Source organism: Staurois parvus, unplaced genomic scaffold, assembly GCF_062004578.1.
Source record: "Staurois parvus isolate SC_StPar_1 unplaced genomic scaffold, SC_StPar_1.0 ptg000021l, whole genome shotgun sequence".
Taxonomy (NCBI): Eukaryota; Metazoa; Chordata; class Amphibia; order Anura; family Ranidae; genus Staurois; species Staurois parvus.
Genome location: NW_028317817.1, coordinates 6,728,821 through 6,756,631, shown reverse-complemented (window position 1 = coordinate 6,756,631; position 27,811 = coordinate 6,728,821). Strand labels below are relative to the sequence as shown.

The 27,811-nt window shown below is 38.1% G+C and overlaps 1 protein-coding gene across 2 annotated transcripts in view; it reads left to right on the top strand.

Moving 5' to 3' along the window:
- The window catches only part of RBMS3 (RNA binding motif single stranded interacting protein 3), a 751,114-nt gene that overhangs the window by 170,027 nt on the left and 553,276 nt on the right, over positions 1–27,811 (top strand). The gene's annotated exons all lie outside the window — the stretch shown is intronic.

The window sequence follows — 27,811 nt, the reverse complement described above, 5'->3', positions numbered from 1 at the left end:
AAAAGAAAAGTGAAAAAACAGCTCGTCCATGAATTCTTTAAAAATTGTTAGGCTTACACTTAGAATCTCACTGAATGTCTTACTGATCCTAAGAGCCAGCATATGCCTTCTGTTCTGATGTGTCTACCATTAGCATCATTTATGCTGTAATGTGGGCATGTTTTTTATGTCATTGTGGTAGCAGATATAACATCAGTCTTTTAATGTAAAAATAGCCCACCGTAGAAAATGATAATGTAGGTAAATACTATGCAGTTTTACTCTGCTTGAAGTTTAAAAATATAATCTAGCAGAATGTTTTTTTTTAATGTTAACACTTAGAAGCTTATGGGCACCTTGATCTCACAAATAGAAACGCTAAAAAAAATTTTTTAGCACCAAGTCTGGTTGTTCTTTGACTATATATTACGGTAGGCATTTACATCAGTTTTTTTTTAAAACAGGGAGACATTTATGTTCATACTTACTGTATTAAAGTTTAATGTCTGTTGTAAAATTTGAAGTCATGAGTAAAATAAATATTGTGTCATTGCATACCGTAACTTAATTTCCAATAGGACTAAACTTACATATCTGGGTATAATTAGGTAATTTAAAATCAAATAGATAGTAACCCATTTAGCAGATCCTGCAGGTATACAAAGGTTTTCAAGAAAGACCCCACTGAGTCCTCTTTGTAACTTAATAATATACACATAACAGCCAGTTTGGAGACACTTTTATGCTGTCCCTATGCTACAAAGTACAATATGTGCATGCAGAACTGCCAAGTGCATGTTCCAAAATGTACATCTGATCTCATCATGTCATAGTAAACATAAACACAGGAAAAAACAGTACCAGTGATTCAGGATGACCATCATCTAATGTTCTTTTTGAACGCTATACCATTACTCATACTAATATAACAATAGTGATTAGCTAAAAAATCCAAAGTGGGCACCAGTCAACTATTTCCCCAAGAATGATTGGATGAACTTGTCTGATGACATTAAAATCTTCTCCATCTCTAGCCAACATTGTCTGGATTATATGTTGTTTAGCTCATATCTCTGGTCTATAAGTCTTTTGGTGTAGTGAAAGTTTTAATGTTCAGTAAGCTTAAAGTGGAGCTTCACCCAAAAGGGGAAGTTCCACTTTAAGGACTGCTCCCCTGCTCCCCATTAAAGATTGGCACCTTTGGGGGACGGGTACCCGAATTTGACAGGTACCCGCTCCCACTTCCGGTCCAATCGCCTAGGCGATCGGAAGTGGAAGGTGTCCTCCCTCCCTCCCTCCCTCCCTGTAGTCTTTTGGGACACGTGACAGGTCCCAGAAGATTACAGGACCATTCATGAAGCTACTTGCGCATGCGCAGTGGGTACCCGGCTGTGAAGACGCAAGTTGTCACAGCTGGGTGCCCACACTGAAGATGCCGGCCTCCTGGAATACAGGACGGCCAGTGAAATGGGCTGTGGGGGACACACCATGGGACCAAGGGACAGACAAGTGGCTATTTTTTAAAAGTCAGCAGCAACAGTTTTTGTAGCTGCTGACTTTTATTTTTTGACAGGGTGAGTAAAACTCCCCTTTAAATAAAGTAAATAAATAACCACTTAGCCTCAGCTCTACCACAATATCTTCCTCTATAGAACCTATATCTATATATATCTATATATATCTATATATATCTATATATATATATATATATATATATATAAATCAAAGGTAAATACTCTGATACTAAACTATATATTGACTATCATTTATATCAAAATACAATTGATGCTTTAAATGAAGCAACTTCATGTAACATGGGGGTTGATTTAGTAAAACTGAAGAGTGCAAAATCTGGTGCAGCTCTGCATAGTAGCCAATCAGCTTCTAACTTCAACTTGTTCAATTAGGCTTTGACAATAAAATCTGAAAACTGATTGGTTTCAATGCAGAGCTGCACCAGATTTTACACTCTCCAGTTTTACGAAATCAACCTCAGTGTTACATGAATTTGCTTCATTTAAAGCATCAATTGCCAAGGCTTAATTGTACAAGCTGAAGTTAAAAGCTGTTTGGCTGCCATGCACAGCTGACCAGATTTTGCATTCTCCAGTTTTAGTAAATCAACCCCACTGTGACATTATTTTTTGTCTTTCCTCTGCCTATACACTTTATGACATTTCAGTATAGGAACTGGATTAAAGATGTCGGAGAATACAGTTTGTGAAAAGCACATCAAATTGGCTTGCTGTTCATAGAGAATAAATGTGTTTAAACAAACGCACTAAGTCATAGTTGAGACTGTCTCTAAGGAAGTGCATTTTTGTATCCACTTAACTTTTTCTGTCTGTCCTTTTTTCTGTCTCTCCTTTTTTTATATCACAACCTGAATATGGATGTGGCTTGCATGTCTGTATTTTGTAGCTGTGTGTTTTGGTTAATGTCCTTGACAAAGCCATTCCAACTTAGCTGAATCCAGTATGCAAATTGTTGAAAAGCTTCATTAGGTTGTTTGAGGCTAAGGAAACTCATCTGTCAGTGTCTGTGAGACATCATGGCAGAGCTGAACATGAGCCACTGTCCTTGTTTCCAGATGAATATCGCTCTTCCGTTTCATAGTGTAGCTATTCTCCGTGGATATCACTTGGCTTATATTTTGGGAAAGCAACAAAGAACTTAAAAATATCCACAATACAAACATATTTGCTGCTTTAGCAACATTACTTTTTACTGCTAGTAAAAAACCTAACTATCTGTTATATTATTATTATTATCATTATTATTATTATTATTATTATTATTATTATACAGGATTTATATAGCGCCAACAGTTTGCGCAGCACTTTCATTACTGGTCTTTCATTATCTATCTAATCTATCTATCATCTATCTATCTATCTATCTATCTATCTGTTTGTTTTAATATGACTGTTTTGTAATACTTGTAATAACCCAATAGTATTTGCTATTACTAAAATTATATTATTTGATATTATTTAAATGAGATGAAACGCTGGATGAACACTATTTGCGTTGCTATTCAATATTTTATTGATAATTTAATCTTATATTTAGTTGCTTTGCAAATGTTAGCATACAAACATAATTTTTAAAATACAATGTAGCACTTTTCCAATTCCAATTCTCGTTTGTATTTTTATAATTGTGCAGTGAACTTTAGTAAGCTTAACTGTGTCTGCTAGTGTTGTTCAACCATGTAGTGTATTATCTCAGTCACTTGCTGTGTGATCCGGCTCCAGTAGGGTGTGCTAGAGTTATCATTCCACGTAAGGAATGCTTAATACCTGATGAATCAGCAGGCTTATGTGCCTGCTGATGCATGATGGGAGTTGTAGTAAATATATGAGGCACTGCCTGACACGTGGTCTTCCCTCCTGGGTTTTTGCCCTTTAAGGATGCAGTTGTACCACCTGTCTTGTTCCTAGACACTTGGGTTTAACCACGTTCACCCCCTTCCTGTCCAGGACAATTTTCAGCTTTCAGTGCTATCACACTTTGAATGACAATTGCGCGGTTATGCAACACTGTACCCATATGAATTTTTTTGAGATAGATAAAACTTTATTTTGGTGGTATTTATTCACCACTGGGATTTTTATTTTTTTGCTATATAAATTAAAAGTCCAAACATTTTGAAAAATAAAATTTTTGCAAAAAAATAATTTTTCTTCATAAATCTTGGCCAAAATGTATTCAGCTATCTTTTTAGTAAAAGAAAAATAACCCAAATTAGTTTAGAACCAAAAATTATAATTTTTCAAAATGTGTTTACATTTGTATTTTATTTTTTTATATTACTATTTATGTTTTTTTTTTTAACATACTGTCACCCTAGCAGTACAGTGCCACCATAGTGACACTGTACTACTTCTGGGGGGTGATGAAGGTTTTTTTTTCTTTTTTCACCGATTGCTTTTACACCTATAAAGGCAGTAAAAGCAATCATTTATCCTTCTCTCTGGCTGCATTCTGGCAGCCATTGAGAAATACTGTGAGAGCTGTGATTGGTTACAGCTTGTCACATGGTACAAGGCTGTTGTGAATATCCTTGTACCATGTGACCTCTGTGATCATTCACAGATTTCACAAGTAGTAAGCAATGATGTCAGGAAGTGGCCAATCAGGGATCACATGAATCGGGACCTCACACAGAGGCCCTGTACAGCGATCGGTGTTCCGCTGTGTCCTCCAGATACAGCAGACATCGGATCGTAGTGCCACGCGCTCCCGGGGAGCGCGCACAGGCAGTGAATCCGGGGGCCGTTTATAAACGGCAAACCCACTTCGGCACTGCTCCTGTCCGGCCGTTTATGTACAAGGGCCGGATGGAAAGTGGTTAAGGATCATGGATTTTGCAAGAATTTTTCTTCCTGCGATGAAGTCTTAATGATATTGGCTGCATTTGAGTTTAATATGGTCCTAGAGGAAACAGACTGCAGGTGCTCTCACAATAAAAGTATTGAGTGAGTAGGAATGTAACATCCCTACTTAGTATTCAAGAAAAGACAGTTTGGAAAGATTCTTTTCTAACTGTATTGTCTTGAATATTAAGACTGAGATGCTACTAGAACCTCAGTTTTAAAGATCCACATTTGGAGTTTAGGTGTCCCACCGGTATACCCCTATGATAGAGGTACCCAGAAAGTTAGAAAGATATGGATAGAACCAAGGACTGTGAGTAACCTACTGGTATCCTTTGCTCAATCTACCCTCCTCCCCATTCTGTGAGCACATGTGCAATAAAACTACAAAAATCTTAATTAAAGTGTCTGGCAACCATCCTTTGAACAACCTGAGATAATGAATGACTCCCAGAGAAGAATATGCCTGGGACCTTATTGTTAAGTGAGTAAATTGGGACATTCACAATAAAGTAATTCGTTAGCTGATCAAAAATTTGTTATTATCTGTGCTTTTTCTCTTTTTTTATTCTCTTTTGCACCTCAGTGCTGCAGAATTTATTGCAGATTCTTCCTTCCTAGTTGCATGTCAGCGATGGCTGCATGTCATTTCCCATCAGGGTGGTTTATCTGAAGGTGATAACAGTGGACCATAACTGTGTAATGTGTGTTGAAATGCCTGCTTGTAGTCTCCATCAGATGTGTGCTTGACAAGGTTACAATGCAGGTACAAGTGGGACACAGGAAAAAAGCATTTGTGAACTGTCTATGTCCCCCTTGGGGATCTTTTCCCTCATTTGTTGTAAGGAAATCTTTTTAAATGGTGTTAACCTAGCAGCAGAAACATGACAGAGAATCTTATATTTCCTTACCCTACTAATAAAACTTTTTCATTGCTGTCTCTGGGGAGGTCACTCCAACAGCAACATATACAGCAATAAAAGTTTGCATTTCCCAATCAAGCACAAGCAAAAATTCAGACAGTACACATTTAAGCTACTATAGTATAAGGCAAATATTTGTTTACTGCTGCTATGAGACTATGAGCATACATTTTCATTTCCCCAGCCTTTGTATACATTCACTGTGGTTTATATCTTGCAGAAAAATTAAGCTGACTAATGCTATATTTCATTGCAAGTGGATTTCTTTTTTTCCTTACCTTAGTTTACTCATTTTAGCATAATGACAAGGGTTATACTTTACTGCACTTCTTACCCATTTGATTTGGTTCACATAAACACTGCTTTACTGGACTTCTTATGGATTAATCCATAAGAAAAAAAAACACTTATCCTAAATTAGCGTGGGAAAAATAATTGAGAAGCTCAATAAAGCAATCATTTGTACAGTATGTACCAATGTAAGGGGGGTGACAGGTATCTTTGAACATTGATGTTCAGTAGGTAGCTCTAAAAGGGATTCCTTGTAAAAAGAGAGTGACAACAAGGAGCCTCATGTACATCACTCCAAAGAAACTGACTCGTTTGAGTGTAAAGACCAAACATTAGGTTTTGAGAGAGCATTTACAATATCAGACAATAACATTTGTTCTTTCTTTATGTTCTGAGATTATTTAAATTAAATTAAATTAAATTAAATTAGATTCCATTCTATCTGCACCCCAGGGATTCTAAGCCTTTACACCAGTTCAATGGGTTGGTTTCCTTTTAGCAAGAGGGCTAAGGAGTGTGCAACCCCTTGCCTTACTGATTTTAGCACATACCAGAAAGTACCCTCCTAAAGTCGAAATTCGAAACTGACTGCCATGGGGGTAATGTTTTCTCAAACATTTTTTTGTAAACATTTTACAAATAAAAACAGCAAATTAGACCTCCATGGGGGATCGGGAAAACTTGCAGAGTTAATTCTGGATCCTTCATTTATATCTAGCCATGAAAAAAATCCAATGAGTGCAGTGTCAAAAACACTAAAAGGATGGTGGTGAAGGGATGATAAGGAATTTATACTAACTGAATATCCAGGAATATCCATTCAATTGTGCCAGCATATAGCACTTGTTTCAAAATTAGCCATTACTGCAAAGTAGCTCAAATCACACTCTTATCTTCAACAGCCTTTGCAATCCTGTGCCAATCCACCCCTTCTGTGAAAGGAGCAATTTTCTTATAGTATACTTCTCTCTTGTCAAACTTCTCTCACCTCTCCCCTTCGTATTGCTTCTTCTGAGAGTTGGAACTCAAAAAAACTTTGTATTTGAAGGAATGGGAAGATATAAAGTTGCCCTTTTTAAAAAGTAATAGAAATGTACAGGCTTTAGAGAACTGGTAAAAAATACTTTATCACAATATGAGTATTGAAATGCATACATTCTCTCTCAGATAATTCTGTGGGTATCTGGATGAGGAAAACATGCCACACATATGGTGGGCCTGCCTTAAACTCTGATGCCTATGAATTACAGTAAACAGCATTACAAATTACCATTCTTATGGTTAACCTCTGTAAATATCCATGAGAAGCTCTTCTTCACAAACTGTTTGACGTCATTTCCCACAATAGTATTGTGGTCCCACAACTTTATGGTCATGAAAGAAACAATTATTCATGTCTTGAAATTTCCCTCCCTTAACATGCTAGAAATCAAAAGCTAAATGCAGAACACATTTGTTAAGAAATAGGTGGCAATATTGCTAGCCACCAGGGGAGGACTGACCATTTGGAAACTCGGGCACTGCCCAAGGGCCCAGGGTCAGTAGGGGGCCCCATGAGATGCCCCTGGTACCTTTTTCATAGGCTTTTTTGAGTTTGGGCAAGGACACAGGGGCCCCATGATCCCCTATTGCCCGGGGGCCCCATGAGTTGTCAGTTCGCCCCTGCTAGCCACAATTAATTTCTAGTGATATGGCATTCATGACTTTCCTACTTCCAACCTAGCAACTCACCCTATGCCTGCTTCAAATATAACCCCTACTACCTAGCCCCTCACCTCCTGGGATCTACCCTAGACAGCCTCTTGGATCCTCTCCCTTGTTTACTAAGCATTCCCACTTTCTGGACCTCAGCCTACTTCTAATCCTTTTATTGTCCCACTCCCTTTCTAAAATCTTTTTCTCTAACTCCTGATTATCACCACTCTCCTTCTACCACAATTGATTGATGTTTCAAGTATTGATTTTACCAATCATACACATTGGATCCTACATTGTATGGAAAATTCCCTGTAATATCTTACCTCCTAGCATATTCCTGACTGCTAACAGTCATGCCTTGTTTGTGAAACAACTAAACCTAAATGTTTCCTACCAGGAATTATACTCAAAACTCTCTCTCTCTATAAATATATATATACAGTGAGGAACAGAAGTATTTGAACACCCTGCGATTTTGCAAGTTCTCCCACTTAGAAATCATGGAGGGGTCTGAAATTCACATTGTAGGTGCACATTCCCACTTTGAGAGACAGAATTAAAAAAAAAATTCAGGAAATCACATTGTATGATTTTTAAAGAATTTATTTGTCTTGCACTGCTGAACATAAGTGTTTGAACACCTAAGAAACAGCAAGAATTCTGGCTCTCAAAGACCTGTTACTGTGCCTTTAAAAAGTCCACCTCTACTCCACTCATTAATCTAACTTCGTAGCACCTGTTTGAGCTATTTAAAGACACCAGTCCACCCCAGAGTAAGTCAGACGCCAACTACTACCATGGGCAAGACCAAAGAGCTGTCAAAAGACACCAGAGACAAAATTGTGGACCTCCACAAGGCTGGAAAGGGCTACGGGACAATTGCCAAGCAGCTTGGTGAAAATAGATCAACTGTTGGAGCAATTGTTAGAAAATGGAAGAGGCTAAAGACGACTGTCAGTCTCCCTCAGACTGGGGCTCCATGCAAGATCTCACCTTGTGGGGTATCACTGATAAGAAAGGTTAGGAATCAGCCCAGAACCACAAGGGAGGAGCTGGTCAATGACATGAAGAGAGCTGGGACCACAGTTTCAAAGGTCACTGTCGGTAGAACACTACGCCGTCATGGTGTCAAATCATGCATTGCACGGAAGGTTCCCCTGCTCAAGTCTTCACATGTCCAGGCCCGTCTGAAGTTTGCCAATGACCATCTGGATGATCCAGAGGAGGCATGGGAGAAAGTCATGTGGTCAGATGAGACAAAAGTAGAACTTTTTGGTCTAAATGTCACTCATCATGCTTGGAGGAAAAAGAAGAATGAGTTGCATCCCAAGAACATCATCCCTACTGTGAAGCATGGGGGTGGTAACATCATGCTTTGGGGGTGCTTTTCTGCGAAGGGGACAGGACGACTGCACTGTATTAAGGAGAGGATGAATGGGGCCATTTATTGTGAGATTTTGAGCAACAACCTCCTTCCCTCAGTCAGAGCATTGAAGATGGGGCGTGGCTGGGTCTTCCAACGACCCGAATCACACAGCCAGGATAACCAAGGAGTGGTTCCGTAAGAAGCATATCAAGGTTCTGGAGTGGCCTAGCCAGTCTCCAGACCTAAACCCAACAGAACATCTTTGGAGGGAGCTGAAACTCCGTGTTGCTCAGTGACAGCCCCGAAACCCGACAGATCTAGAAGAGATCTGTGTGGAGGAGTGGGCCAAAATCCTTGTTGCAGTGTAAGCAAACCTGGTCAAGAACTACAGGAAACATTTGACCTCTGTAATTGCAAATAAAGGCTTCTATACCAAATATTAACACTGATTTTCTCAGGTGTTCAAATACTTATGTTCAGCAGTGCAAGACAAATAAATTTGTGGGAATGCACCTACAATGTGAATTTCAGACCCCTCCATGATTTCTAAGTGGGAGAACTTGCAAAATCGCAGGGTGTTCAAATACTTCTGTTCCTCACTATATATACATATATATATATACATATATATATATATATGTATATATATACATATATATATTTATTTTTATTTATTACAGGTACTTATATAGCATCAATATATGCAGCCAGCGCCTTACATACACACACACACATATATATATATATTGTACATTCACATCAGTCCCTAACCCTCAAGGAGCGTACTATCTAATATATCTGTGTGCGTGTGTGTATGTTTACCTGTTACTGTCTGGATCTGCAAATCCCCTCCGTAGTTTACCACCTGTATTATGTCTATTGCTTTATTTTTTTATAAAAACTTTGTTCAAGAAAATGTAGCGCTTGCAATCACAAAATGTCTTTGCCTTCACTGTCAGATTCTCTGTACTGTAAAATATCTGCTCAAGCTACAACATCCAGATTGAAAACATAATGTAATTGAACATTGGTAAATTAAATATGTTTCCTTGTAATGAGATAAATTCTGACTCACTGTACAGATGGCCAGCATTTGGCGTGTCCAAGGAGCAAGAGAAGACATTTTCTACTATTGGAAATATCATCCTTAGGTCTATCCAAAGTCTTTTAAAACATGTTTTCATACACGGAATGCATAGTTATAATTTCATTTTACATTACATTACTTTTTTCTTTGGATAATACTGTATATAACATGTCATAACATGTCAAAGACAACATGTCTATTTACAGGGCTATGTCATATTTTCTTAAATAACATAAGAGGCGTGATTTGTTCATTTTCACTCTGACTTGTTGAACCCGTGTTTACTTCAAACATTTAGTTGCGGGCATAGGAATTAAATGTTCCTCAAAAAGTTATAAAGCAATTGTAACAAAAGTGTATGTATGTCTAAAAAGCTTTTTAGTTTTGGATAGAGTAGCGAGTGGTTAAAACCTATACCAGTTTGTGTCCCATATTGGAAATATTCATTCACTTCCTTTCCAGAAGACACACCAGGAAATTGCAGGTAATTTTAAAAAGGGGAGAATATTTAAATCTAAAAAAGTTGTCACTAGAACAGAAGTTTTAACTGGAATTGGACACGGAAGATTTACTCTCACCTTTTTTCAGGGAACATTTTATTGATTACATTCTGGTGGATTGCTTAATAATTTTTTTTTTTAGTGACAATAGTCCCTAGGACAAATGGAGAGGGCAGATCTACCTAGTGGGGACAAAGATGATAATAACAGGACTTCCAAGACTTCACTTAAAAAATGTTTTTGTTCTACATACAACCTTACCAAACCAAATAAATAGTGGAAAGCACCCTAAATATCTTCTTTTTCTATATGAAGTTTTGCAAATTGTGTAGTGCATTTGCATAAATGTTAACAAACATTTTATTTTATCTGAACAAATTTAACAAAAATGTTATTTTTCATTGACTGCTAAAAGTAGACAGAAGGGAAAAAATAAAAGTGAGTGCCTGTTTCATACTCTGTCCACAAAGGTTTATGCAGTAAAAAAAAATTGGAGAAAATTTGTTGCACAGATATTATGATGGGCATAGAGGACCTATTTAGAGGTAATTGTTATTGAAACAAACATTTTAAACTTGTTGAAAAATCTTCCAGCATGTAGACCCACTTTTCTATTTTACAATATTTACTATGGTTCATGCACATGCGTATCAGAAGCAGGTGAACATTGAGGCAAGCAATTTGCATTTTTCTTTTTTTTTTTTTAGAATGGATAGTGATTTCCTTTCCAGTCTTTCTTCTGTTTCAATATTTTTTTATTAAAAAAGTTTTGTTTTAAGCATACAACAAGCTCAAGATACGCCCATGCAGGGGCAGAGCAGAACCTTTCCAGTCTTACTTGTGATAAGACATGTGCCAGGAGGTGAGGCGGTGACCAAAAATAGAACTTGCTGCAATTGCAAACATTTTCCAAATGGAAATTTCAGAGAGCAACAGGGCCTCTCAGCCACTGTTGCTTTTTCTTGCAGTAACATCAGCTTGTTCAAGTGAAATTAGAAAAGTCAAAAGCAATTTATATGTTTCTGAATAATTCAAACTGTACTTACATATATCAATATATGTCCTATCCACCAGGGAATAGGGTGTATTCAATACTATACTATACTTTACTATACTATACTATACTACGCTACACTATGCTATACGATACTATACTATACTATACGTCAATTAAGGTATTTCCATCCAGCAGGGAATAAAATTTTTTTGCACATTTTTAAAGCAGATCTTCCAGGTCTTTTATCTTTATCCATATTTTTGCAAATTTATAATGAATCAGAAGTGCAGTATAATTGTTCTTACAATCATGCTAATATTCAAAAGTACTTTAAACAGTTCTTAAACATTCAAAACTTAACACATTAGAAAACACTGAAATCTACAGCACTACTCCATAGCACAGCTTATCTTGGCATACATCGTTTTCTGGTAACTTTCAATAACGTATTGCTTTGTCACTCACAGCAGTATTGATTGTTTTCACTTACAAGAAGTCAAAATGAGAAAGAAATTCACCATGGTGTCATGAGACTGCTAACAATTCCCTGAGGGAGTGCCAGGCATATGTTACTTGTTTTATTGGAGAGATGTGTTAGTTTTTTTCCTTTTTGATATATGAAAGAGATTCTAGTTTTTGTTTCTTTTTCTCTCATCTAAAACAGCAATACAAACAAAGTGGTTTATCAGACTTCCTTAGGCTACAAAATTTACTGGGAATGTTAGTCAAAGGGTCCATCTGTAAACATTTTTAAAGGTTAGTTCTCTGCTTTCCCCCTGTGTTTTTCATTTCTCACTTCAGACTGTTTCTAAAACTTTAAGGATTAACCTTGCTATTATATTTGTCTAACACTTTTAGATTTTTCCAGATTTTTCTGGTTTCCCCATATTCTGTAAGAAAATTGCCACATTTATAAAGCTGTGAAATTGAAATATGAGTAAGATTTTTTAAAGGATTATACTGTAGATATGTTGGTGTCACATACCTGTATGAGGAGCCTGCTAAGATGAGGGTGGCCTCTTGCATAATTTCTGTTCAAGCACCCCTGGAAGTTGAGAGAGAGTCTGCAAGAATGATGCAAGGGTGAAGAGGCCAGAAAGCTTGAACTGAAGACTGGAACTTGGGAGTGCTGATATCAAATGAGCAGAAGTACAAAGGACACGGCTCCCAGAATAAACCATGTTCAGTTTGAGTAGAGTCGGGTCACAAGCCAAGTTCAGTAACAATTGAGTAGGAAGGCACCAAATCATAGGCAGGATTAAGGTCAGGAACAAGCAAAGGTTGGCAATGTGCAGGCAGCGAGGCACAGAGTCAGTTGGAAAAATGTTAGTCAGAAGTCCAGGCTGAGGGTGGTAACAGAGTTGAGCAGCAAATTTAGGTAGACAAGGTTAATCCAGAAGGTCAGACGAAAGCTTGGTCAATAACAGGGTCAAGCATAAGGTTCAATGTCAAGAATTCCAGGAACTCAGACTGAAAGACTATTCAGCAATGATCCTATGCAGTACTCAAGTTACATAGCACACTAGGCACTATTATCTATGGTAGATGTGTTCGTAAGTCCATGTGCATACCTTGGTGAATGCATTCTTATGCTCATAATATCACATGCTTAGTTGTACTGCTATGCAAACGTGCATGCTTATAAGCAGGTATATGAGCCTTACAGCTGACACAAGGTTTCTGATGGCTGGTAGGATATTCATTACAAGTAGGCATAACTACCGGTACATTTTTTATTTAGTCCTTTGCAAAAGTTTTTGGGTCTGGTTCTTGCTTGCTACTTTATCACAATTTTTTCTTTTAAAGAAGGTATCTCTGAGGGGTGAGATATGTTTTCAGAAAGTTTTTTTCAAAGATCAGCTAACACCACCAGGAGAAATCTACTGTTTTAGTTGTTGGTGACAGTTTCTATTACAAAATATCTTTAACATGGGGGACTAGAGAAGTTTCTAAAAAGAGCAGAAAGGGCACCATTTTACTACTATTAGCATTGTCAGCCTTTGTGAGTTACTGCATGTTGCCTGTCAATTTGTACTTTCTTGTCCTCAGGCCTGTAACACATTCTGTGTATACAGTATGTGAAAACTGAAAAATTGGTAGCTACTCATGCAGGTGCTTAGGATGGGCATTGGCGAAATGCAATTCCTGTCCGTAGGTTTGTGGTAGAGATTGGTGAAAATCTCATTGTTGGGATCAATAGACACTGTTACATCAAGAAAGGTAAAGGAGGACCTGGAAAAAATGAAATATAATGATACACACTGTAGAATTAAAAAAAACAGACACAATGAAACCTGCAAGACCTGCTAGATCAAGAAAATGCCATCTATTGGTGGAACGATGCTTGAACATGAATGGCTCCATTCAAGTGGGTTGTGCAATGTTGGCTGCTTTTTCTGGCCTTTTCTGGCATTAGCTATTTTGGTCACTATAATTGGTCACTGAGCAGACGGGATGATCCCAGGTGGATCTTGTTAGCTCCCATTTAGAGTATTTATAAAGAGAGTTTTCATGCTTTCAAAAAACTACTTTCTATGGGAATTCAGTAAACATTCTGCTACTTTGCTCCTCTGCATATTGGAGTGCTGGCTAGTTTCTGCCTTTGGATTTTGTGCTACTGTTGGTTGAGCTCCCTTCTATAGTGGTGGTGGGCAACAGTGAAGGACAAGCTGATGAATGTAAGCAATAAAAAGCTGACTGAGGTTTAAAACCTTCAACATTCTATTTAAAATTAAAAAGAATGTAGCTGGAATGAAGCCTTAAGGGCTGTATTAGGTATGGATTGCACAATTTTTAAATGCCTGATGCTACCTTTTACCAGCCGTACATTCAATTTAGATACTTTTAGACAAAATCAAACATTTCACAGTCTTCAGATTTGCAGAAGTGAATGACCTGGTCATTCGGATTTGGGTTTTGGCATTTATACTCACTTTTCACAGATCTTTAAATCAGTTTTGGAGTCTATATTTGAAACTTTGCTAGCCAGTATTTTTATTGAACCACTGTTGTCACTGTACTTTTTGATGTAAATATATCTAGTTAATGTTATATATTGCAAGTGGTGCATTGGTTTAGCAGTCCATATTATTTAATTGCATGATTATAATTTAATTAAACATTAAATAGGTAAAGTATGTTTTGATATGATTCAGTCTCTGGAAATTCCCAAGCTTGGGAATTCTACATTGTGCAAGCTGCAGCTTATTTTAATTTAATTTATCTAAAACAACTTTTTTTTTTTTTCCCAGAAACAATGCAATGTACTTGTTTGTTGAACTTTATATTATTGTTTAGTGCTAAAATGTATTTCCTAACCAAATAGCAATTTGTTTCTTTGGAACAAATGTGTGCTTTGACCTAGATGTGCTGAACAAACATCTTTTCTTTTTTTTTCAAAGACAAATAAAATTTAAGATCCACAATTTGTGATATACTTATCCAATTTCCTCTGGGAAAAAACTGGGCAGAACCGGTCATACTATGTACAAAACAAACCTTTATTTTGCTTTGTGTGTTCCAATGTTTCCAAACAGAGCTAAAAGGTTCTGATAAAATGCATTAAGCCATGTTCTGCCCTATGACCAATTATGATTTCTTATTTGGTTGTGTAATGGGAAAATTTGGTAACAACGCACATCCTTTCAGCAAGTGTGTAAAACAATCCCTTTTGACCATTTTTTTTCTTGTATTATCTGTGTTAGCATATTACAACACAGTCCTTTTTCTGCTCTCTGTAGCATCTGTTTGCAATCAGAATGGGAACTTGCATCATTTGTTAGGAATGCTGGCAGAACATACTTTTTATTCACAGCTTTTGTTTGGTTATGTTTAGTGCAAATTCTGAAACATTATAAATGAGAGTTAGGATATTAATTAATGGGACTACAACGCATGGGTAGTGTGTCTACCACAGGTGTCTCGTGTATAGTGTTCTTACACAGAAAAGGTCTCCTGGAAGATTAAGCTCTTTGGAATTTCCACAGGCTGTGACATATTTGAAGTATCAAAGCAGATGTTTAAAAAAACCTTTTGTAACTGCAATTCATCAGAGGTTCTTAGCAGCATAATAATTTTGTAATTCATTTATTAGCTAAGTAGCAGTGTCTTCTTGTTTATCTTTTATATCTACATTGTATACTTTAGCTTTAGAAAGTAAAGAAAAAACAATTAAGTCCTTTGGGTCTCCATCTCAGCTGTCCCCTATCTTTCCTCCAAACCCACCAAGCAGAAATTCAATTATCTCATTATTTCTCATAATGAGAAAATTAACACATGCTTTGAATGTTGACAAGTATATATGTAAACACCCTTTAGTTTACAATATATCTATCCATTTTTTTTTATATTTTTCTCATGTAAGGAAAAATATTAGAGAAAAAATAATTATCCAGTAGATATTACTCAGACAGGAATCATGTGTAGTTCCAAAGTTTTGACTGCTTTAAACTGATGAAAGGTGAAATTGACTGATTGGAAGCTGTAGGCTCTTGCCGTTTGTACATAATTATTCTTCCTATGTCAATAAAAGATCTCCGCTAATCACTATTGCTAGATATAAAATGGTCTAATACATCATATTAGTGCAGCTTTACAGCAAACACAAACACTTCTATGGGAAATATATAATAATTTACATCTAAACTTGTTGTAAACCTTGACATGAAATATGAACAAAGCATATCTGTCTATAGTGTGTACTTGTCTCAATCCAGGGCACTAAGTATCATTTATGTCTTCATTCCTCTGCCATCAGCATGAATCACCTCTGACAAGTGTTCCTGACACCAGAGATAAAAAGGTGACAGGAGAGGCAGCCTGTGATTGACAGCTTCAGCTCTGTTTCTGTGTACTGTGTGAAATGGATGTGTCTTTTCTCTCCAACCATTTCTCTGAGCCCTCCCCTCTGAGTTCTGCATAGTGTAACTTCAGCTCCCCGACACCTTCTTTCTTAAAGCTCAGACAAGCTGTATAGATTTTGCATTTGGAATAGCTGTAGAGATGGGAGGTCTGCAGATAAACAGGTACAATTTATGTAGGAGGATTTGTTTGATCCCTGTGTATCACCCTAGGCTAGTCACTTTACTGGATATATGTAAGGGTTTAAACCATTTTAAGTCAGATTATTATGTTTATGTGCATTTACAATAAGTACTAATGCTAACAACAGTACTGCTCCTAGGTCCTCTACTGTATCCACCTTAGCCATGGATGCTCCAGTGCCTGTGCCTCCAACAATTTCTCATGGTCATAAGCAATTCCAGGTTTAACCCGAAGTTTTATGGCCATGCCATGCAACATGTCAATTAAACTTGAACAGGATGCAATGTCACCACTTAAACATAGAGTCCCTATTCCTTCCCTGAGCTACCAAAGCCTTTTGCCTCTGTCTGATGCCTTCAATGCACTTGCAGCCTCAGCTACATCTGCAGTCTCTGCTGAATCCCCACTTCACCTCTGCAACTTTCAAAGACTGTACTGCATTCACAGCCCTGCTGCACTTCCACAGACACTACTGCACTTCAGCTGCATCCCCAGCCTCACCGCACTTCTACAACATCCACAGATTCTGCTGCACTCGTAGCCTTGTTGCATCTTTGCAACATCAACAGGTTCTGCCTCATCTCTGCTTCATCCATATCACCACAGCACCTCTACAACATACACAACCTCTTCTGCAATTCAGCCCTGCTGCGCCATTACAATATCCACAGACTCTGCTAGATCCCAACCTTTGTTGCACCTCAGCGATACCTGCAGTCTCCTACTCCTTGGCTGCCTCTGCAACCTCCACTGCACCTCTTCAACATTCTCAGTCTCTGCTGCATCTCCACTGCACCCCAGCTGCAGCAACAGCCTTTGTTTCACCCGAATCTTCTGTGACACTCCAGCTGCTCCAGCAGCTACTGCAAAACTCACAGCCCTAGTGTCTACTTCACGTGCAATCACCACTGGATCCATAGTCTGGGTCCAAGCAGCATCTCTTCAGCATCCATTCTCTGCAGGATCTTCATTCAGAATCTCCACTACACCATCTCTACACATACAACCTCCAGATCCTCCATGGCTCTAGCTGCCCAGTGCCTTGGACCTCACTCACATTCCAGTTCCTCACCACCTAGCTCATTCCCTCCTCCACTTCTATGAGTACCTGTTTTGTGTCCTGTGGTTAGCTTGCAGCTAAGGCCAATCTCCCGAGAGGGGGACTCTAGCAGAACACTAGCTACTTCTTAGACTCCACTCTCAAGGAAAGCAGCTGCACCTAATATCAGGTTCTACATTTCACATTGTGACATGGATGCATACCACCTGGGGTTAGCCTGCAGCTAAGTCCAATCTCCCAAGAGCGGGGGTCTCTGGCAGAACACCAGCTACTTCTTAGACTCCGCTTTCAGGGAAAGCAGGTGCACCGAATATCAGGTTCTACGTGTCACTTTGTGACTTGGGTGCACACCACCTGTGGGATTCATTACTCCCAAAACAATCTGCGTAGTAAAAACATGAAGATGCACACTGCTAGTCTGAGTAAAAACGACTTCCAGCCAATCAATAAAGTTGTTTTAAATCTACTAAGATGTAGTATGCATATACTTAAATTTTTTTGTTACATGTTGTAACTGATTGTTTTTGACTGTTGTATATCAAGGGATATCTCAAAAGAGTAAAATAGCAAAAATCTAACAACGGTCACAGCAGTTTTCTGTATTTAGTGCACAGATTCATGACATTGGGGTAATTTACAATGTCATTAAGAGTTTTTATTATGGTTACAAGATAGAGTTTTCCTTGGCAACATCAAACTCATCAACTTGGTGTGGGATAAGTAGGCTAGAGGTGAAGAAAAATCAAAGGCCAGGAGACCATTTTGTTGGGATGCACAATTCTTGTCCTCGCTATGTAGGAAGCTTTGTCCAGTGCAAGAATGAAATGAAACCCCCAGAGCATGCACCCTCCAAAATAAGCTAGCATATTTCTATTCTGACAGGTTACCTTTGAGACAATAAATAGCTTTTATTTCAGTTTCTGCACAGCGAGGTTACATATGCTGGTTCTTAGCATATTTTACTGATGTTAGTCAGTAGTTTACTGTATTGTAGCCCTGCACCAATAATGTATTTGTTTTTCAGTTTTAACTGGTAACAAAACATCACTGTTTCAGTTTGTGATCAAGCTCTTTTCATCTATAAAACCATACATGTCCTTTTCTACAGTTAGGGGGCACTACAAATAGGTGGTTGAGCTGCATTTTTATTGCCCCTAACCTTCCCCCTAGGCTTCAACTGAATGCAAACCAATCAAGTGAATGGGGCTGCACTGCAAAAATGATCCACTGCTGATCACCCTTCAGGTATAAATAAACCCTTACAAATAATGTATTTCCCAATGGGTGGTTAAGTTTATTAAAGTTGTAGGATAATAGCTAGAAGGTAGTGACATATTGTGGGTAATCTAAGCATGCTTTCATATTTGAGGTCCTATTTTATGCTTTCTTTGTTGGCTAAAGATATTGTAAAGAGAACTTTCAATGAAAACAGCACATTTATAATGTTTGCAGTGCATGTTTTGCTATGTAACAGACATTCAAAATGAGCAGAAAACAAATGAAAGTATTTCAGTCATGCTTGGCCACATATGAAATGAGCCTGTGAGTGCTATTGCTATGCATCTGTGACTAGCAGCTAATTGCACCATTGAATTGCAATGGGATCTTATCTAATTGAAGCCAGATTTTCCTGTTTTGAATTCTGGTGTCTGGTGTGAGTGTTGATTGAAAAATAAACCTATAGCAGAGAAAAATGGAGGCTGCTATTGCTGACCTCCAGTTTTCAAATCGCTAGAAGTTTGGCTATTATGTTTATCTGCATGCTTTAATATATTGACTCACTGACCCAGAAGTATGCAGATATAGACTTCTGATCTTTTGCCAATATGTCTGATGTGTAACAACTAATTGGATAGCTGTACAAATAGGGAGAGATAGCCCTAAATCCTGGCGTGGCTTGGATGAATTGAGCTGAGGCTGCTTTTACCAGCTAACCACTCGGACCAGGCAAGGTGTGCGGTGGTCAGGCTACCTCTTCCTATTTCTGCAGTATACTTTGGGTGTGGATGAACCTTTCCCCAGCCTGCACTAGCCAGTGGCAGCCAATTCACTGGACCTTGTTAGCCTGAGCAGGGGCTACTAAGCATTTATCATGGAAACCTGTCAGATAGCATTTTCAAAAAGAGATCAGCCTCTGTATTCTCTCTTGGAACATTTACTTTAAATTGTCCTAAACAGTATTGCTTTTATAATTATTTCAATGAATTCCCATTCAAAGGTACTAAGAAACTAGTTGATAAACATCTAATTTAAAACATTTAAACTGAAGTAGTTACACCATAAAGTGGTTAATTTACAGAATATCAGAGTTTACATTCCCAGAAGGACAAACAAAATATTGATCTTTCTCCTACAAGCACATACCGCTGGTCACCCCCTCAGGAAATGCATTATAGTGCCAAAAGTATTGAGACGCCTGCCTTTACACGCAGCTTCAACTCTTCTGGGAAGGCTGTCCACAAGTTTTAGGAGTGTATCTATGGGAATGTTTGACCATTCTTCCAGAAGCACATTTGTGAGGTCAGGCACTGATATCAAATGAGAAGGTCCAGTCTAATTCATTCCAAATGTGTGCTAACGGGTTGAGGTCAGGACTCTGTGCAGCCTGGTCAAGTCCCTCCACCCCAAACTCACTCATCCATGTCTTTATGAATCTTGCTTTGGGCACTGCTGCTTAGTCATGTTGAAACAGGCCATCTCCAAATTGTTCCCACAAAGCTGGTAGCATGAAATTGTCCAAAATGTCTTGGTATGCTGATGCCTTAAGAGTTCCCTTTACTGGAACTAAGGGGCCAAGCCCAACCACTAAAAAACAACCCCACACTATGATTCCCCCTTTAACTAAACTTGACACTTGGCACAATGCAGCCAGGCAAGTACTGTTCTCCTGGCCACCGCCAAACATGTCCATCAGATTGCCAGACAGAGAGGCGTGATTTGTCACTCCAGAGAACATGTCTCCACTACTCTAGTGTCCAGTGGTGGCGTGCTTTCCACCATTGTATCCGACATTTTGCATTGGTGATTTAAGGCTTGGATGCAGCTGCTCGGCCATGGAAACCCATTCCATGAAGCTCTCTATGTACTGTTGTTGTGCTAATCTGAAGACCACATGAAGTTTGCAGGTTTTTAACTATTGAGTCTGCAGACAGTTGGTGATTTCTGCGCACTGTGCGCTTCAGCATGTGCTGACCTTGCTCTGTCATTTTACATGGCCTATCACTGCATGGATGAGTTGCTGTTGTTCACAGTTGCTTCCACTTTGTTATATTACCACTAAAAGTTGACCATAGAATATTTAGTAGCAAGGAAATTTCACGGATGGACTTGTTGCACAGGTGGCAACCTATCACGGTACCACGCTTTAATTCACTGAGCTCCTAAGAGCGACCCATTCTTTCACAAATATTTGTAGAAACAGTCTGCATACCTAAGTGCTTGATTGTATACACATTTAGCCATGGAGGTGATTGGAACACCTGAATCCAATGATTTAGAGGGGTGTTCCAATACCTTTGGCAATATAGTGTATGATGCATAACTTGCATTGATACAGAGGTCTGTCAATGTGGCCAGATGTAGCCTACACACAATGCCCAATGTCCACCACTGGGGTGGCTTTAAGAGCACAACTATTAGCATGTTGCATACATATAGTATGTAACATGTTCAAAGCTAACATTATTAATAGACTAGGGCTTGCTGCAAAAGAATATGTATGAAAGAGCTGTTATCAAAATAAAATAGATATACTTCCAAACTTTTTTTTACAAAATAGTATGTGCAATTGCAGCAAACTACAGTAGACATTTAGATTTAAATTTACAGAGGAGAAATAAGATCTGCCAAGTGTTCCCAGCTAAAGTTCAATGAAAAGCTAAGGTCAAGAACACAGGGACATGACCTCAAACTAGCAGGAGGAAAGTTCAAAACTAACCTTAGAAAGTATTATTTTGCTGAGTAGAATAGTTGATAGTTGGAATAGACTAGCAAAGGTAATGAGACAGTCAACAGTAAGTGGATTCACACATGCTTGGGACAAATATAGATTTTACTTAGACAAGGAAGTTAAAAAACAAGAAAAAATGCATTTAAAAAAAGGTTACAAAAAATGGGGAAGACTTGATGGACCACTTGGGCTTTTTTTGCCATCATTCTTCTAAATCTAGCACTCAATGTATGACTTTATTTTGTGAAAGGCCAAGTGAAGACAGTAGCAGTGAAATACTTGTGGTGCTTATGGCAGTAGCAGGTGGGACAGAAAAATACGAGGAACTGCTTTATCAAAGCAATCTTTTTAAAGTGTATGTCAAACCCTTTATTGAATGACTACATAGCAGAGGTAAAACTAATAAAATGATGGTGACTGGAGTTGAGCTTTTAAGTGGAACTAAAGTCTGCTGCATGGAGTGGCTCTTTCTATAATGTGCATCGCTGTGCATATTTGCACCTTGCATGGCAATTTGTTTTGGGGATGTGTCTGTTTCATATTTTATAAACCCAAATCCAAAAATGTAATACAGTATATAGAAGCTTACCAGTCATTAGATGTGGTGGCTGCATTTGTTTTCTTTTTTTAGGTTTTTTTTTACCACTGTTTCACCTGGTAATCTTGACAGTAACACATCTCCTGTAATAGAGAGCCTCCACTCTGAATGATGGAGCACAGGGGCACACATGCAGTTACAGCAACAGGTTTTTTTGGAGGGGGAGGGCGGAATAAAGGTTCTTACTTTTGTAAATAAATGATGATCAGTATAAAGAACCACAAAAATCAAATGGGAATTTTCTGGTACAGAAAACAGACAACCTCATGTTATTGTATAAAAACATGTTTATTGAAACATACCTTCCAAAAATGTACCATAAAGTCCTAGTTTTAGCTAATCAGCCCAATAATTTACAGAATTATATATCATGACATCAAAGTCCTTCAGAGGTCGATGCATTTCGCTCATTAGCTTCCTCAGGACCCTGAAAGAGTTGGAGGCAAAGAAGTCCAATGCCCTAACTGGAAGATACATGTATATATATATATATATATATATAACATTAGTTAAATAATTGAAATTATTACACACACTTTATCAAAAGACACCTTTTCCACAAACTCATAACAACATCATGAACAGTAATAAAGGGTAGCAGCATCCATATAGCGGTTAAAATGGTCAGAGATGAATATCTGCAGACACGGCCAAATCTCTTTGTATCCCACACAGTGAGGCCCTGTAAATAGACCAAATAATGTTATTTCATCCTAAGACAGAAAGGGGGAGGGGAGAAGAAGAGGAGAAAAGGAGGGGAACAAAAAATCCCAAGTGTGACTCACACTAGATAACTCACTGGCAAAAGAGGCAGACAGCAAAACTATCCACATGCCAATGTCAAACATATGTGATATATCCTGCGCACACTCTCCATGGAGAGTAAGTAGGAACATCCACATTTCTCACCGTTCCACCAATACCACTCATCCTTAAATCAATAGACTCATACCTGGTAATCCCAACATAAAGGTGGAGAAAGAAAATGAGCTAAAATACTGTTTTTATGGTAAATTTTTGGAAGATATGTTTCAATAAACATGTTTTTATATCACAATATGAGGTTGTCCGTCTTCTGTAGCAGTAAAGTCCCACTTGGTTTTTGTGGTTCTTTATACAATATAGAAGGATGAGGTACGTTTGCAGTCTGGTTTATATAAAAATGCTGATCAGTATAAACACCTCTGACAGTGGTAAATAGTTTTGCATCAACACTCTAACTGATACACTTTGAAGGAGAACTTGCAACAGCAGGTAAAAATAAAGCCTAAAAAATAAAACATATGCAACCATAACATCTAAGGATTGGTAAACTGCAATATAATAACTGTTCGCTTTTAGACTTAATGTTGTTTTAAGCTTTTGTAGTCTGTCCTAAATTACAATACATCTATTTTCAGGACAGGTAGAGACCCACCATGTCACTCTTTAAAATTGCACATGCTCGTGGTATAGTGACAAACTACACTACCTAAAAAATCTTCATAGGCAACATTTTTAAAGCCTTTAAAGGTTATCCATTTAGAGCTAAACAGAGTTAATGCTCGTGCTCTGTAGTTCATAGTGATACCTCACATATTTGATGTAATCACCATTTACTTATACGTGCAGTACCTACAGTTTGCATTTGCATGTGAGTATGGGGGGATATTAAATTTGTTTTTTTTTTTTGTTTTTTTTTTACACTGTCTCTTTAAAGTTTTTTTTTTTATAAACTTTATTGCTATCACAAGGGTTGAACAACATCAAGGGTAGTTAGAAGCACACTTTACTGGATGTTCTGGGGTCTCTCCTCTGACTTTAAAAGCATCTGATGAAAGCGAGATTGGTTTGGTCAGATGCTTTACAAGCTGTTAATGGCTTGTACAGCAGAACTGGAAATGACAAAATCCTTTGTGAAATCCACCATGGTGGGGGGTGAGTAAGGATGTACCTTCTCCAGGACACTCAAAGGCAGTGGTTTTGGGCTACCCGGTCACACAGGAGAGTGCAGTAAATGTGGCAGACAGAAGGGGGGACCCCCTTCTGCACCCTGCAAGAGTTGTTGTGCAGCTGTAGAGCCACTCAATCACATTATCTGGCTAAACTGGCTACACATTTTGGTACTGGGATCACATCTGCAGTCACTTCAACCTGAGGACATACAAGTACATCTTGAGGGTGTGAAGTGGTTAAAAATATGTTTTAAAACATTTACAATAACAATTTCAGGACAGTTCCCACATCCCCAAGTGATGCCTTTTTGGAAAGTAGACACCCCAAGGATATCTAATTTTTGCCATTTTTTTTTAAACATGCTGGTATTAAGATGATTAAAAACATGGAGTTTGGTAATAGATCATTTATTTACAGGTCATACACAAATGGGGGACAGAAATGGAGGGGGTGGTATTCAATACCAATACAGTATACAGTATACAATACAATAACATGCCCCTCCCTCTTAGATTTTAAGCTCTAAGGAGCAGGGTCCACCTAACCCTCTTGTATTGAACTATATTGTTGCTGTATTGTCTCCCGTTATATTGTAAAGCGCTGAGAAAACTGTTGGCGCTATACAAATCCTGTATAATAATAATAATAATAACAATACCGGATGGTTATATTGGAATTTGTTAATTTTTACAACTTTTAAGATACAATTATAATATAGAATATTCTGTAATTTTTAATATTGTTTAAAGCTTTCCTATAAAGTCCCATATAATGGGGGAAGGGGGATTTCGTTGTACATGTTTAAGTATAAGACAAAGGTAAAAAGTAGACTGCTATTCAGTCTAGCGGACATTACAAACATTTTGCATGTATCATTTGTTACAGCAGTGCATGTAAACTGCAAATGTACTAATGGCCAAAACTAGTATGGATTGATAAAGTGAAGATAAGCGAAGAGAGAAAATGGGAAGTTAGAGATAAGGGGAATTTCCACATTCCCCAAACTTTCTCCCATCCTTCTATTCCCAATTTTTCCTAAAATATTCAAAATGCAGACTTGGGTACATTTTTATAGAACTTTGCCACCACAAAGACAGTACATGGATACTTGAAAAGGCTGCAAATAGAGAGGAAGAAGGCAGGTTTTATATTGAAGCAAATATTACAGCATATCATCTGAGAGACAATAAACACAACTATTATACAGTCCCTGTATGGCATGCAGACAGTGTAGTTGGAGAGGGATAAGGCAGGTTTTATCCTAAAATAAATATTAGTGTGTATTATTTGGGAAACAATTTCTACAATGGCTTGACAGTAAGTAAGCAACTTAGTTAGGCAGCAATATAAGAATAGAGATGAGGTACATTTCAGTTTGAATAAACATTATTTTATGGGTAATAGCCATAGATATTGTACAGTGAATGGACAGTATGAAAAACAACTTGGATAAGCTGCAATTTAAAAGGGGCGAGACAAGGCAGGTTTTATTTTGAAATAAACATAAAAGTGTTTTAACTAAGAGACAATAGCCACAAATATTGTACAGTAGCTGGAAAGTATGTAAACACCTTTGTTAGAGAGAAAACAAAAATTGTTGAGCTGAGTTACAATTGTCTGACATCTGTAGAGCTCTTTCTCACATGTGGCAGCCTTTGTCTCCCCATTGAAAATCGATCTGTGGTTTTAACCCTAAAAGGGCTAAACCACTAGGGTGCAATCACATATATTGCATACAGTTGCACGGTGGTTGCAGCATAGCCTCATATACTTAAATAGGTTGCGGTATTGCCCAGAGGTGGTACTGTCCGATGAATACAACATGCAGTTTAATTTTTCTGCATCAAAACCACAGCTTGTGTACAGTCCTGTGCTGCTGCATATGTTTCTTTAGGTAAGTGGTCAGTGGGCAGTAAAACCAGGGCTCAACCACCACCTTTTATCACTCCCCTTGCCATCTGAGTGAGCAAGCCATTACAGTTCCAGAGCACCAGTACAGGCCCCAATCTCTAAGGTGAAATGTAGGCTTTACTAGCAAACATTAGATTATGTTAGCTGCATATGAGCTGCAGAAACATTGTGTGGCAATTTTACAGTGTTGGAGCTCATGAATTGGCTGCAAACTCTGAGGTATAACACAGGATTTACCCTGCAGCAAATAATAGAAATGATGCAGCTCCAGTCCATCTGGGGAATCATTGTGTGTCACATTCACAGTGCCAGAGCTCTTGGATAGGCTGCAAACTTTAAAGTACAACACTAGATTTATCAAAATTTTGCAGCTGTGGTCAAGCTGGGGAAGCATTGTATGACACATTTATAGTGCTACTGTGGTAGTTGCTTCTCCCACTGAGCCCTGTCATGCAGAATTATGTGGTTCCTCATGAATCTAGTACCTAAATGTCTGTTACTTTTACCACGAATGATATACTGTAGGTAGATGTTGCAAATCATAGCAATGCTTCCAGCAACAGATAGACACAAATTGAAGACCTCTGTGGAACAATCCTGGGCATAATAGTGACCTGTACCTGCGAGTCAGTGCTATCAGATGGATTAGTATGGAAGTTCCATCCAGTCCTCTGCAAGTTGCCCCCGCACAAAATCTTCCCTCACTGCTGTTGTGCATCTTCTGAGCTTTTCCCTCTCCAATGGGTCGCAGCCAGTGAAAGTCTACTATCTCCTTACCCACCCCCTCCTTATCCCTGGAGTCCATTTCACATAAAGTTGTGAAGTAAACTGTAACATCACTGCCTCTTAATGCTCCCTTACTGCTGTGTGGCCGACTTCTCTTAGCCAGTTTACAGGCTTATCGATTAGCAGGTCTATTAGCAGAAAAGTATGAAGGAGGAGGAAGAGGGCACATTAGCAGCACCTGCAGACAACTGCAGCTAAATAGCAGCAACAGATGTTACTGACATGCACAAAATTGAAGTCCTAAAAAAGACTTTGGTCTCTGTGCTGTGAATGGTGTAGGTACAAAAGAATATGGAGCCCACTACACTGCAATCCATAGTAATTTAGGACAGTATAATACTGTATAGCACCATATAGCAACTAACTCTTCATATACAGACTGCCAGCTCTCCCTAACCTTCTCCAAAACACTCAGATGACTGCCGAAAATGCACCCTTTTATACCAAGGGGGCTGGCAAATAACAAAGCCCTCATCATTGGCCAATCTATCCCTGATGACCACAGCTGCAAGGTCAGGCAAGGCATTACTTTCACTATTTCACTATAAACTTGGAATCTCAGACCCTCAAGAGTCACTATGAACCCATCCAAAACTCATCCCTAAACACTTTTTTACCTACTTTTTAATAAAACTTGTCATACATTAGAGTAAACCATAGTGAATTAAAAGATGGAATGCGTGACTTACCGTAAATTGGACTTTGCTCTTCGTTTTATCATATATGCATTACGGTGTTCAGTTTTTTTTTCTTTTGCAATTATCAGTACTGGTGAATCACTAGTAGGCATTAGAGGCATGTTACAAAATTCATGAAGGATATTTTTTTCTTTTTGTTTTGTTGGCATTTATTTAGTAAAATAGTTAAAGGTTATATTATACCATCATCAGAATGCAGGTGGTAGTTGTTTAAAAAAAAATAAAACCATTTCTCCAGATGTCAACTATTGAATTTTCCTTGGTGCTTTTGCTGCCAGGTTTCGTCAAGCTGGTTTTTGTAGAACATATAAGCCTATGCATTATACCTGTTTTCCTCTCTTGGGAAAGGCAGATGGCAGAATGCAGGAACCTTTTCCTCTCCTCAAAGCCAATTCTTTCCATGCTCGGTCTCTAGGAAGCTTAGAAAAATAACATGCAATGTATTGTGGGAAGTATTTCCTAGCTGAAATGCTAATACAGTTAACAAAACCTTTATAAAAGAGCAGTTCTATCATATGGAATACATTAATAGTTTGTAACATGGAAGTTAAGCTTAATAAAATTGAATTGAAACTTATGTTAATGAAAGAAAAGTTATAAAGTATTTCGCG